Source organism: Phasianus colchicus, chromosome Z, assembly GCF_987193195.1.
Source record: "Phasianus colchicus chromosome Z, bPhaCol1.hap1.1, whole genome shotgun sequence".
Lineage (NCBI taxonomy): Eukaryota > Metazoa > Chordata > Aves > Galliformes > Phasianidae > Phasianus > Phasianus colchicus.
The window spans coordinates 32,686,794-32,697,652 of record NC_143476.1 but is presented as its reverse complement, the minus strand read 5'-3'; the positions used below and the strand labels follow the sequence as shown (position 1 = coordinate 32,697,652).

The window sequence follows — 10,859 nt, the reverse complement described above, 5'->3', positions numbered from 1 at the left end:
TAAACACATTTGCAGGTTAGGAGTTTTGTGCATTGCCTTTTTACTGCCATTTGGAAATTATGGACACCATTCTGCAAAAAAAGATGAATAGTTTTATTCCCTGAGCCCTATCTGAGTTTCCATTGATTTGTATGAATTACTGATGTATGTAAAGATTCTTATATATTGTTCTGCTGGATCAGAATCTAACAGCACAGAGCCTTGCATGTAAGATCTTCTAAAACAGAAACGCCAAGCACTGACTGCCACTTACTAAAAGAACAATGAATCATCAGTATTGAAATAACTGAGGATAGTAGCCTGTATGTAAAGAACTACAAATGACCATTGACCTGCCATTGTAGGGAAAAAATACTAAAAAAAATACTAAAAATAAAGAAATGGTATTTGCATGAGATGACAGTTTACCTCTCAGCATAATGCACAAATATTTACTGATACAATGCAGATGACATGGCATCCAGACAACATTTGTTTTCTACTACCTAGATTTCTTCCAAACACACTTCTAATCTAACCTGTCTCAATTGCCTGTATGTTCTTTGTAAGCTGTATGCATTTGAAGTAATTAGGGAATATTATTAACGGAAAACTGTCTCAAGACAGCGGCCTTCTGCTGCTAGACAAATGCCACGATGACATTTTTTGAAGCAGGAGGCATATATCCAGTCACATTCTTCTGGTCATTTCTATAATGCCAGACAATTAATGATGTTTATCCTACCACAGCATAGCATCTGATGTGCTCTGCTCTAGGAAATGTCTTAGACTATGCGTGATGACGACTCTAGCGGAAAATTTTGTTCTGGGAGAGATTTCTGCCTTGCAATGCTCCCTTCACTACTCTCTGGGTTTGGCTCCCAGAGAGTGATTCACAGTACCAGGCTAGGCAAAGTTAAAAGAAATGGTAGCTACCCTATGAAGCATGGCATCAAATCAATTAGACTATATGTTGCTGTGATATTTTACTTTCCAAGGCTTTCATTTGTAGACCGCCTAATTAATGGAAAGGTGGAGTTCCTTTTTGCTTTTGCCATTAACTCATGCATCATACTAACAACCTCCTACAGCATTATTTCATGTAATTCTTTATAAATGTTTTCAGAGTAGTCAGTGGAGTCTTTATACAGATTACTGCTCTGAGATTTCTTAATGCATCTTTTAAATGTTTGTTTTCAGAGCCATTGATCATTTTCAGGATTTCCACTCTGTTGTACTAATTGAAAGAAAACAACAACTGAAAAAAAAGCATTCTCAAAGCTAAGTAGATGAGAAGGACATGAAAACTGTTTGTTCTGCTAAGTGTGGACTTGCTATTTGATTTACTGATCGGACAGTGATGAAAATCAGGAAGGAGTGAAGCACAGGGAGCTACATTTTGCCAATTATTTTAATACGTCTTTGCCACAGCAGCCATTGTGGCACTTACTTGAATAATGTAAGATGAGAACAATAGATGTTTCACTGCTTTTAGGTGCCTGAGAGATGACTGTAGTAGGAGCTTTGATGGTGGTGATATCACATAAGCTGGTCACATTACATAAACAGTTTCAAAGTAATCCAGATTGATGTATGTGTGCTTAAAATCTTGTCATTTCATCGGATTCTTTAGAGTTATGATTATTATTATATTATTGACAGCACCTGAACATCTACTACAGAATAAACAGTGCAATGGACCAACGGGCAATTTTTTTTTTCTCTTTACTATTCCAAGAGTTAAGTGTGTGTGAGGTCCAAAGAAGGTGGAGATAAATGACATGCACAGGAAAAGAAGATGGAGAGGGGTTTTGACCTTTCATTGAGCATCAGAAGTAAACTGACATTTTCTTTGTCCATGCCTATCATTGACAACACACTCAAAAACAAAACAAGAGGAAGCTTAACAACAGCACATCCCACATGATAATGGAGTTTTGGAAGGAGTTTTGAAATCCTTACTGCCAAACACAGATTATTCTGCCACAATATTTACAACATTTGTGCAAAATTCTCTTTGCTTTCTCCAATGACAGCTGGGTATGTCAAACTGTAAATTTTTAGATATTTAATAGTGAATGATTTAAAAACTCTTCATAAACAGATACCAGTGACAAATTACATCAAATAAACCCCAAACTGAATTTTAGCAGATGTAACAGGCATTTAGAAAGAAACTATTGAAAATGTGTTTTTCTTTATTTTTCTTTCCTTAAGTTAGCCGACAGCTTTTCATGGTAAAACTGAATAAAACTAACCGCTTAGAATTAAATTGCACCTGGATTAGTTACAGATGTTCAGGATTAGTATACATATATATGTGGAAAAACTATTCTCAGTATCCACTAGGTGGCACACAGTGACCGCCTTAAGGTCACCTTATCTCCACAAAACCTCCCATTCATACAGCAGATAAAGAACTGCATTATTAATTTATACCACTGCATCCACTCTACACCTAATATTTGTTTAGCCAGCTGTTTCCTCTAATCCTCCTTAAACGCTATTGATTGAAATCCTGAGTATATTCAGACTTTTTTCCCCAAAGAACATTTTGTAACCTACAAATTACAAGCTACCTTTTCAAGCCCAGTACTGTATCCTACAGTTACTAACAGTGGAGACAGAATGTCTAATACTTCCTCACAAGCAACAGAAGCAGCTTGTAATATGAAAATGATTTTTTTCCCCCCCTCAACTGTACATTTCATTTTTAGGGAGTTTTAAGTAATGAAATACACTGTCAGGTTCACAATGAAATGTAGAAATGCAAAGTATTTTAAATTCCAAGGGCAGTTTAACCACTGCTTCAGTGCAACAGCAAATGAAAAGCAAATGAAAATGAAATTATTAATTTCAATACTCACTCTTTAATCCTTGCACAAAATTGGAAAACTTTCAGTACATTTAAATGTAAGTAATTACAAAGTCACCCTTCCCTTGAAGACCTCAATCACTTTTTAAGCTTGGTCAATATTGTTTCCTGACTTTTACTGAGGGGCTGGGAGGTTAAGTGACTTGATTAACTAAATATTGATACCAGCTCTTCTGGCTCCATACTGTGACCAACAGTGAACAACAATATTTCATTTGCTCACATTTCAGCATAAAATCAGAGAGACTGACGAGTTCTCAGTGCAGCAGAAAATGCTTTTCTTGCCCTATCACAAATTGTAAAAACAAAGGTGCACTGCAGCATGACAGAGAGTCACTACCCTTTTCTAAAGCCTCTCTCCCAGAACCCCAAACCTTTGCACTACCATAATTACTCTTCCTGTTTTTTAGAAGTTGCTAGCTGTTTTAGCCTTACTAACTGAAATGAGAGGAAAATGAGACTGAAAATGAGAGGAAACCGAACATTAGCTTCATAAGGAAAGTGTGCTTTACTGTGAATTACATTGGCAGTCAGGTCTCTGAATAGGACACTGCTATAGATAACACTTCTTCATAATGACATGGACTTTTTTTCTCTTTCTCATTAGAATGTTCTTGAAGGTTATTAGGAAAACTGGCCTTCTGGCATGTCTTCAGTGCAGACCGGGAATGTCTTGATTATTACCTTGACAGATTTATTATTCAACTCAGAAAAGCTGCTCTTTAACAAACAATTTTTCTCTTTTTGCTTTAACTGCTGTGTTTAAAACATCACAAATTAACCTTTTTTTTCCTTTCTGCTTTTATTTCTTCTTTCAAATTTCTCTTTTGTGCTTGTTACTAACTTTAATACAGGTAAGTACACACAGGTTAGATTCTCAACACATTCAGAGCAATTCCACTTAGCTGTTCTCTACAGGAGTTGAAGGTCTGCCACCAGTAGATATGAAAAATGAAGGAAGCATGAGCTGTCTGTGTAGCAAAAGGATTTGGCATTCTGTGTGATGCTCATTGGTGCGAAAACAGTAACTCCTGGTTCTCTCTGGAGAAGGAACTGGTAATAATTTTCCTGTTTATGATGCATTTCTCTACATTCTATAAATGCTCAATCTTCAAAAAGTGTTTACTGAGAGGGTATGTATTGGTTACACAGACTTCTTGCACCTATGCCTTCACTGTCATGTTTCTTAACATTTTCCTAAAAAAACCCAATAGGTTTCTTTCTGTATTTAAACACTAAAATAGTCTTGCTAATCATTAATACAAACTCATTATTGTCAGTAATTCATAGGATTCTCCTGCACATGGCCAATTTTCCAGAGCCTCCTGCAGGAGTTATATCAATTTATGACATCACATAACATATAGGGAAATATATTCTGACCTGAAAGATCACTAAAACACTAATTAATCTCCCTTTCTAATGATAACAATAGATCTCCTTAATTTAAACCCATAAATGCATTCCATCTAAACTTGCCATACAAGCTGTCATGCTATGAAAAACATTTTGATTGAGACCTTTACAGGTATTTGACCAAGAAGCAAACAAACAGGCAGTAAGATGATAAAGTTATTATAGTGATTGACCAGCTAACTTGTAGATAGCTACACATTCATAATGCTCTGCCATCCAATCCAGATGAATGAGTCAAGATACAGAAACCCATGCCAAATGTTGCTCAGACTTTCTTTGATAATAAATAAATAAATAAATAAATAAATAAATAAATACAACTTCAGCATGTAATTTATCACACTTATCAAAATCTTTCTCCTTCCAAATGGAAGGTCTGCACTTTACACAAATCCACTTCCAGCCCTTGAGATTCTTGTTCAGTTCAGCGTCCTTCTGTTCCTGCATCCTAAAAACTTCTAAAAGCATCTAACAGGGAGGAGAAATTCTACAAGAAAGACAAATCTCTGTGAAATGTATAATCCCACAGGAGGAAGCTGTAGAGCAGAAGTATACAACTTTTGTATTTCAGACTGAATCTGCAGTTGCAATATGATCTCTCCTTTGGTAACACAGAGCACTTAAACACACCGAACTTAGTCAGTTTCAATTCGTCTTTCACCCTCTCCCCCCCTTAGCTGCCAAACTAGATTGCTTGAAAGTCCTTTCAGTGCAGCCCTGCAGCTGATGCTATAGTTGCTTACTGCGTCCCCATCTGACTCAAAGCAATAAAGGAGCAAAAACCTTTCCCCAAAGTTTGATTATTTCTTTACCTTGTGTGGAGCTCCCGAATCAAGATGCTCTCAGAACTCTCCAACAGTTTCAAGCAGGACAGCGAAGTGCAGAGGAAGTTTATGGTGCTCACCTTAAGTTGGCGTGTGCGTGTGTGTGCCTATGTCCCGAGTGTCTCTTTGTGGCTCTGGGTGGCAGAGGACCTGATTCAGGGAAAAGAGAGCCACTTTCTCACCGAGAGGAAAAGAAAAGCAACACGTCATAAGTTAAGTACGCCTCCAAGATGTCTTAATTACAGCTCAACGTGCTTTCCATTCAGACCCCAGGAATGAGAGGAAAAAATAAACCCACACACGCGGTCTGTCTCACTCACTCACACACAGAGCGTCCCAGCACGCTGCCCTGTCCTGCTAGGTCCCTGCCCCAGCCTCCTTGTCCCCCAGCTTCTACCTCTCAGAGCTGCACCTAAAAAAGCTCTGCACCGCACACCAGTCCCGAGCTAAAAAAAAAAAAAAAAAAAAAAAAAAATTTGTTTCTCATGAAGGGATCATTGAATTTAGGGTGTGGGACACCCTGAGAAACGTGATACTTCTGACCACTTGCCTCTGCTCGCTTGCAACCCCCCCTCCTTATTTGCCCCCACCCTGCCATTAGCTCCAAGGGTGGGAACGTGGTGGTTTCAGACAGGGAGAAAGTAATGCATAAAAGGCGAGGGTGTGCAGGGGTAGAAACAGCTGGACCTGACAGGATCCCCTTGTGCTTTTGTTTTACCTCAACTTCCAATTGAGCTATTAATCCAGGAACATTGTCCGGCTTCTCTCATCACACCCCAGTTACAGAGTGTGCCTTGCTCACCAAACTGGCACCACACAGCCCTCAACTTCAGCAGCTTCTGTCCTTGAGTATCTCTTAACACCACCTCAAGTTAAATTGGTCCTCCATCACCAAAAACCTATGGATTTGGGGTGCATTTCACATCAGGAGACACAGAGCACTCCAAAACATTCAGCTAAAATATAAGCAGTATTTGCCTCGAACCCCCTAAGTCATATGGCAAAGCAAACACATAAAACTTAGCCTCTTAAAACTGCAGACAAAGGTGCTGTAATTGCTTTGTTGCTAAATGTGATCATAATAATTATAAAACAGCCCAACCCTGCATCCTCTCCCCGTGGCCCCCCCTCAAAAAAAAAACCAACCAACCAAACGAACAAAAAAGACCAGTTTTGATGCCCTGGTTATGTACTACTGCTTAGCAAAGTGGAGCACAAATAATGTTATCTATATTGAATACTAATTTGCAGCTTTTCGTTCACTTAAAAAAAAATACACTTCTTGATGCTTGATCCTCCAACAAGAAGTAAAAAATTTATGTACAATTTCTCAACTTCTAAATTCTGCTAGATTAGAAAACCTAGGTAACCCAGGCAACTTGGTCTTGCAGATTCATTTCATCCCATTCTCCCTCTTTCACAAATGCTAAATGGAAGCATGTAGCTGTGTTACATCCACTGCAAGTCTCTAACGTCATTTTTCAGTCCGGACCCTGCTAGGCTTTTATCATTGTGGGTGTCAAACTCTCAGCCTGCACCATCAAAAGAGGCTGCAGCTCATCAATCCTCCCTGATCAGGAAATGCCAGAGCCTGCACATCCTGGTGCAAAAACACTCCTGACGCCGCTGGTTCTACCAGAGTCACCACACAGGGGTCAACCACTGCTGTGTCTAATCAGCAACTTCACAGTGGACCTCATTTAAAAACAAAAAAAACAAAAAAAAAAAAAAAGAATTCTGCCTAGATATACGAAGGCAGTTGTGCATGGCTATTAGTGAGGCATTTCAGTACTTAAATGGGGCTTATAAAGGAGACGGAAGACAACTGCAGTGTTAGTACAAGGGGGAGTGGCTTTAAACTAAAAGGATGGAGATCTAGATTAGGGGAGATGAGGATGAAACGCTTCGCTCAGAGGGCGGTGAGGCCCTGGCACAGCTGCCCACAGAGCTGTGGTGCCCCATCCCTGGAGGCACTCAGGTGGGGCCCTGGGCAGCCCGAGCTGGGGCTGCAGCCTGCCCCGGCAGGGATTGGAGCTGGTGGGCTTTAAGCTCCCTTCCAACCCAAGCCATTCTGTGATTCCGTGATAACACACGTTCACATGGCAGGGCTAAGTAAGAGCTGTCGCGGCCGGGCTGCCCCGGAGCCCTTCGCCTCGTGCCGGGCAGGAGACCCTGACGCAGCCGGACTGAGCGAAAGCACAGCGGAGAGATCTCTCAGACATCGGCCCCGAGGCGGACCCGGGCCGTGCCGCCCGAACAAAGGGACGTTTCTTCGCGGCGGCGGGCGGCCGCACCGCCCCGCTGCTCCCCGCCTCCTGCCAGCGGCCTCCGCCGGGGAGGAAGCGGCCTCATATTTCAATAACAGAGGGGGCTTTGATGGGGCACGGAAAGAAAACACACCCCCGGCAGCAGGGGAAGGAGGGGGAGGCAAGGCGAGGGGCGGGGCGGCCCGCAGCCTTCCCCTCTGCGGAGGGATTCGGGGTTAGCGGCTCGGGAGTTGGCCGCAGTGGAGCCGTCTGGCCTCGCTGTGTCCCGGCTTTCCCTGCAGGTATGGCCTGCTTTCCTCGGTTGCTACTGGGGCTGTGAGGGCCCCGCCGAAGGAAGCGCTGAGATGGCGACCCTCAGTGCGCATTGCTGAGTTTTACTGCCCTTCCTTCGCATGTACCCATTCCCAGCCCTTCTCATTTGGTTGTTTGTTGTTTTGTTTTGTTTTGTTTTGTTTTTCCACAGTACACAACAACGTGAAAAGCCTTTTTTTTTTTTTTCCTTCTTTTTTTCCTTCTCCCCCTCCACTTCTTCCTCGTGTTAATTAACAAAATATATATAAAAAAAAAAAAAAAAAAAAAAGAAATTTAAATAGGCCATGCCAGCTGCAGCACCAAAAGGGCTAAAGAAATAAATATCAGGGGAAAGCCAAGGGATGTGTTCATAGTGATGTTTCTTTTCAAATACCAGAGATTTTCAGAGTGATGCTTAGCAAACTCTAGCTGAAGAGCAGTTCTACACACAGGTCATCGCTCTGTATGCATTCATTGCCCTTGGGAAACATAAGTAACTACAGGATTGTATCTATAATGCTGATGATGTTGCATTTCCCTTCTTCTAAGCATAGTTTAGATTTTTTTCCCCACTAATATCTGATCATGAAAGCATGCAGAATGAAAGCCATTTACTTTAACCTAGCCCAGATAAGATGAACGGATATTATGTTTGCCCTTACCTTGGAGCAGTGTCATGACAGGCAACTTCGTAGTCCTACTGATTATTTTTCATAGCACCTCAGATCACACCAACAACTTTAAAAAATGTTCAGTACCATTGTTCCAAAGATCTTTTTTTTTTTTTTTTCACTATGTGTACAAGGGTAGTATTTTTTGCAAAAGCAAATACTCTAATTCACAGGGCGGTTTTAGAAAATAATTTGGAAATTCTTACTACTTAAAATTGACTATATTCTAAGATCTGAGAAGCTGTACACTGGAAGAACAGCATCTGAAACAAAGGGCCCCTGATAAACCAGAAGAATATGTTAGGAAGGGTTTCAGGTTCTTATTTTGATTTGCCTTGTCAAACACATTCACCACTTCATAAGCTTCCTTGATTTTGGGCTGATGAATTTTTGAGTTACCCACTTTCATGGCATGTGAAACTCATACCATCCTGAAGTTAATGTTAGACATTTTCAGTCGCTGTGTTTGATGTGTTTATTTTGGGGGAGAATATTTAAAAATTAGACCTCCTTGGTTTTGGGATGTAATCTATTTAGAATTTGCCCCCAGAAGATCGGAGATTAGCATCTAGTGCCAGGTGCATATCAGTAATTGATTTCCTTCAAGAAGATTGTTGTCCCGCAATAAATGTTTTGTTTCTTCTTTTACTTCAGCTGTTTATGGTTCTTAGTTCTCTTTTATTTACAGACTTCTTCAGATTTCTTTGTCATTCTTATTACATATATCTTCCTGGTCAGTAATGGGTTTGCAAAATGATGCCAGTCCTGAAGGCTCATCAGACACTGCCACTCTCACACTTTCCCTCAGTTCTGTTCACTGCCGTTCATCGTTATTTTAGTGTGTGGTCATTCAGTCACCTTCCAGTTCATGTGATAGTGATCTTTCACTAGTCAGTCTTAATAACTGTGAATCATAGTATTGAAGAATAATAAACAGCTGAAACTCCAGGGCACTGCCAATGAATGCTATGCAAAAATATTCAGTGGAGTAACCTGACGAGGTGTACATGATCCTTATGTGCTTTAAAAAAAAAAGTGTTCTGTTTTTACCTTATCTATTGTCCTCAATTTTTTACCGAGTTCAGTGTTAGCTGTTGCAACTGTGCAGTTTTAGCTTAACACTGATTATCTTTTGATAATATATTCACATGAAGAAGTATGTTCTTTTAACATGGAAAAAGAGAAAACTGCTAAGAAGTCAACTTGACATCAGAAATGAAGCACGCTTGATCCCACTGTGGAAGAAGACATGAGGCAAAAGCTAATATTACAGTGAAAAATGTAGGTTATGCATTTCTTCTGTTTGGAAAATTCAGCAGGATGGACACGGTGACTCACCAGTATGAAGCTGCATAAAGGAAAAAAGCAGAAGAACGTGCTCATTTTAAGATAAATCCTACATGTTCTCAAAAAATTATTATTAAAAAAATAATAATTAAAGACAAATACAGACATGGGGAGAAATCAAGCAACATGCATAAAAAATTTAAAAATCTAAGCAAAAGCCAGTATACTAAATCATTAGTTTTCCACACTGTCTGAAATGAAAGGAAATATTTTCATGCCAGCTGAATAGCCCTCTTTCCTTTTGAGATTATTTATAGTTATAGTGTCTTTCTTTTCAAAAATTGTGCTTTTTACACTATGAGGTTGTTTCCTTCAAAGTAATTGGCAAATTTTAATGAAACTAACATTTGAACATTCATAGTTGTTTAACGATTATAGCTACTTAATCTTTTACAATATTCTTATTTCTACTGGTTAAGAAATTAAGCCCCAAAAGAGATTCACAAAAAAAAATCAAAATTAAAAAAAAAAAAATCAAAATCAAAACCAAGCAAACAAAAAGCAGATTATATCACTTTCAACATTAATTTCTCTGGAGATTGAGGCAGAGGCTTCATGAAAGGAATTTGCATGGTCTTCATTTTGCCTGATAATATCAAGAGAATCATTTTCACATAAGTACACTTTTGACTGAGCACTCATCACAAAATCTTTACACATTTCCCTCTAGAATATTCATTGATCTTTTCTTCTGATCTATGTTATCTTTGCCTTGGAATCCAATTGGTCTTGTTACAAATTTGAGGCAGCTCTAGGCCTTTATGAGAAATATTTTAATGTTTATACTGTGTCTCACAAGTAGTTGTGCCTCTTCAGCACACTGCAGAAGTTGCATTTGTTTGTTTAATCTTCTGTGATCTCCTCTTGTTTTGTTCTTAATCATTTCTGTTTTCCTTGAAGACACTGAAAATGAATTGGTGAGATTGAAATAGACTGTGATCAAGAAGTAAAGAAGGCAGAAAGGAAAGAAGGAAGACAGGGGAAGACATTGTAATATTTGTATGCAGAACTGGAAACCTTTTCTTATCATTAGGCAGCTTAGTAAGTAAAATGCTTTGCAATTGCACCATAGCTCTTGTAGACCTCCAAGTCTACAGAAGAAGGAAACAAATTTCATTTAGATTGAAGAAGAACAACAATGCATAAAATACATCTTGGGAAGTAATAAGAAAAATATCTGAACAAATCT

The 10,859-nt window shown here is 39.4% G+C and overlaps 1 protein-coding gene and 1 long non-coding RNA gene across 4 annotated transcripts in view; one reads left to right on the top strand and one right to left on the bottom strand.

Annotated features, from left to right (window-relative positions):
• Positions 1-1,679, top strand: part of LOC116234807 (uncharacterized) — a 28,376-nt gene extending 26,697 nt beyond the window's left edge. For both annotated transcript variants that reach the window (XR_004168207.2, XR_016461667.1), the window contains one exon: positions 1,180-1,679. This is a non-coding gene — a long non-coding RNA (uncharacterized LOC116234807). The remainder of the gene's footprint in view (positions 1-1,179) is intronic.
• Positions 1-7,767, bottom strand: part of HAPLN1 (hyaluronan and proteoglycan link protein 1) — an 87,772-nt gene extending 80,005 nt beyond the window's left edge. The window contains exons 1-2 of one of the 2 annotated variants that reach the window (XM_090131452.1): positions 7,495-7,767; positions 5,083-5,244 (exon numbers count right to left, since the gene is read on the bottom strand). The gene's annotated coding sequence lies outside the window, so the exon portion shown is untranslated. Of the gene's footprint in view, positions 1-5,082; positions 5,533-7,494 lie in introns of those variants that run through there. The other variant, XM_090131451.1, reaches the window with a different exon arrangement.
• Between the last annotated feature and the right edge of the window lie 3,092 nt (positions 7,768-10,859).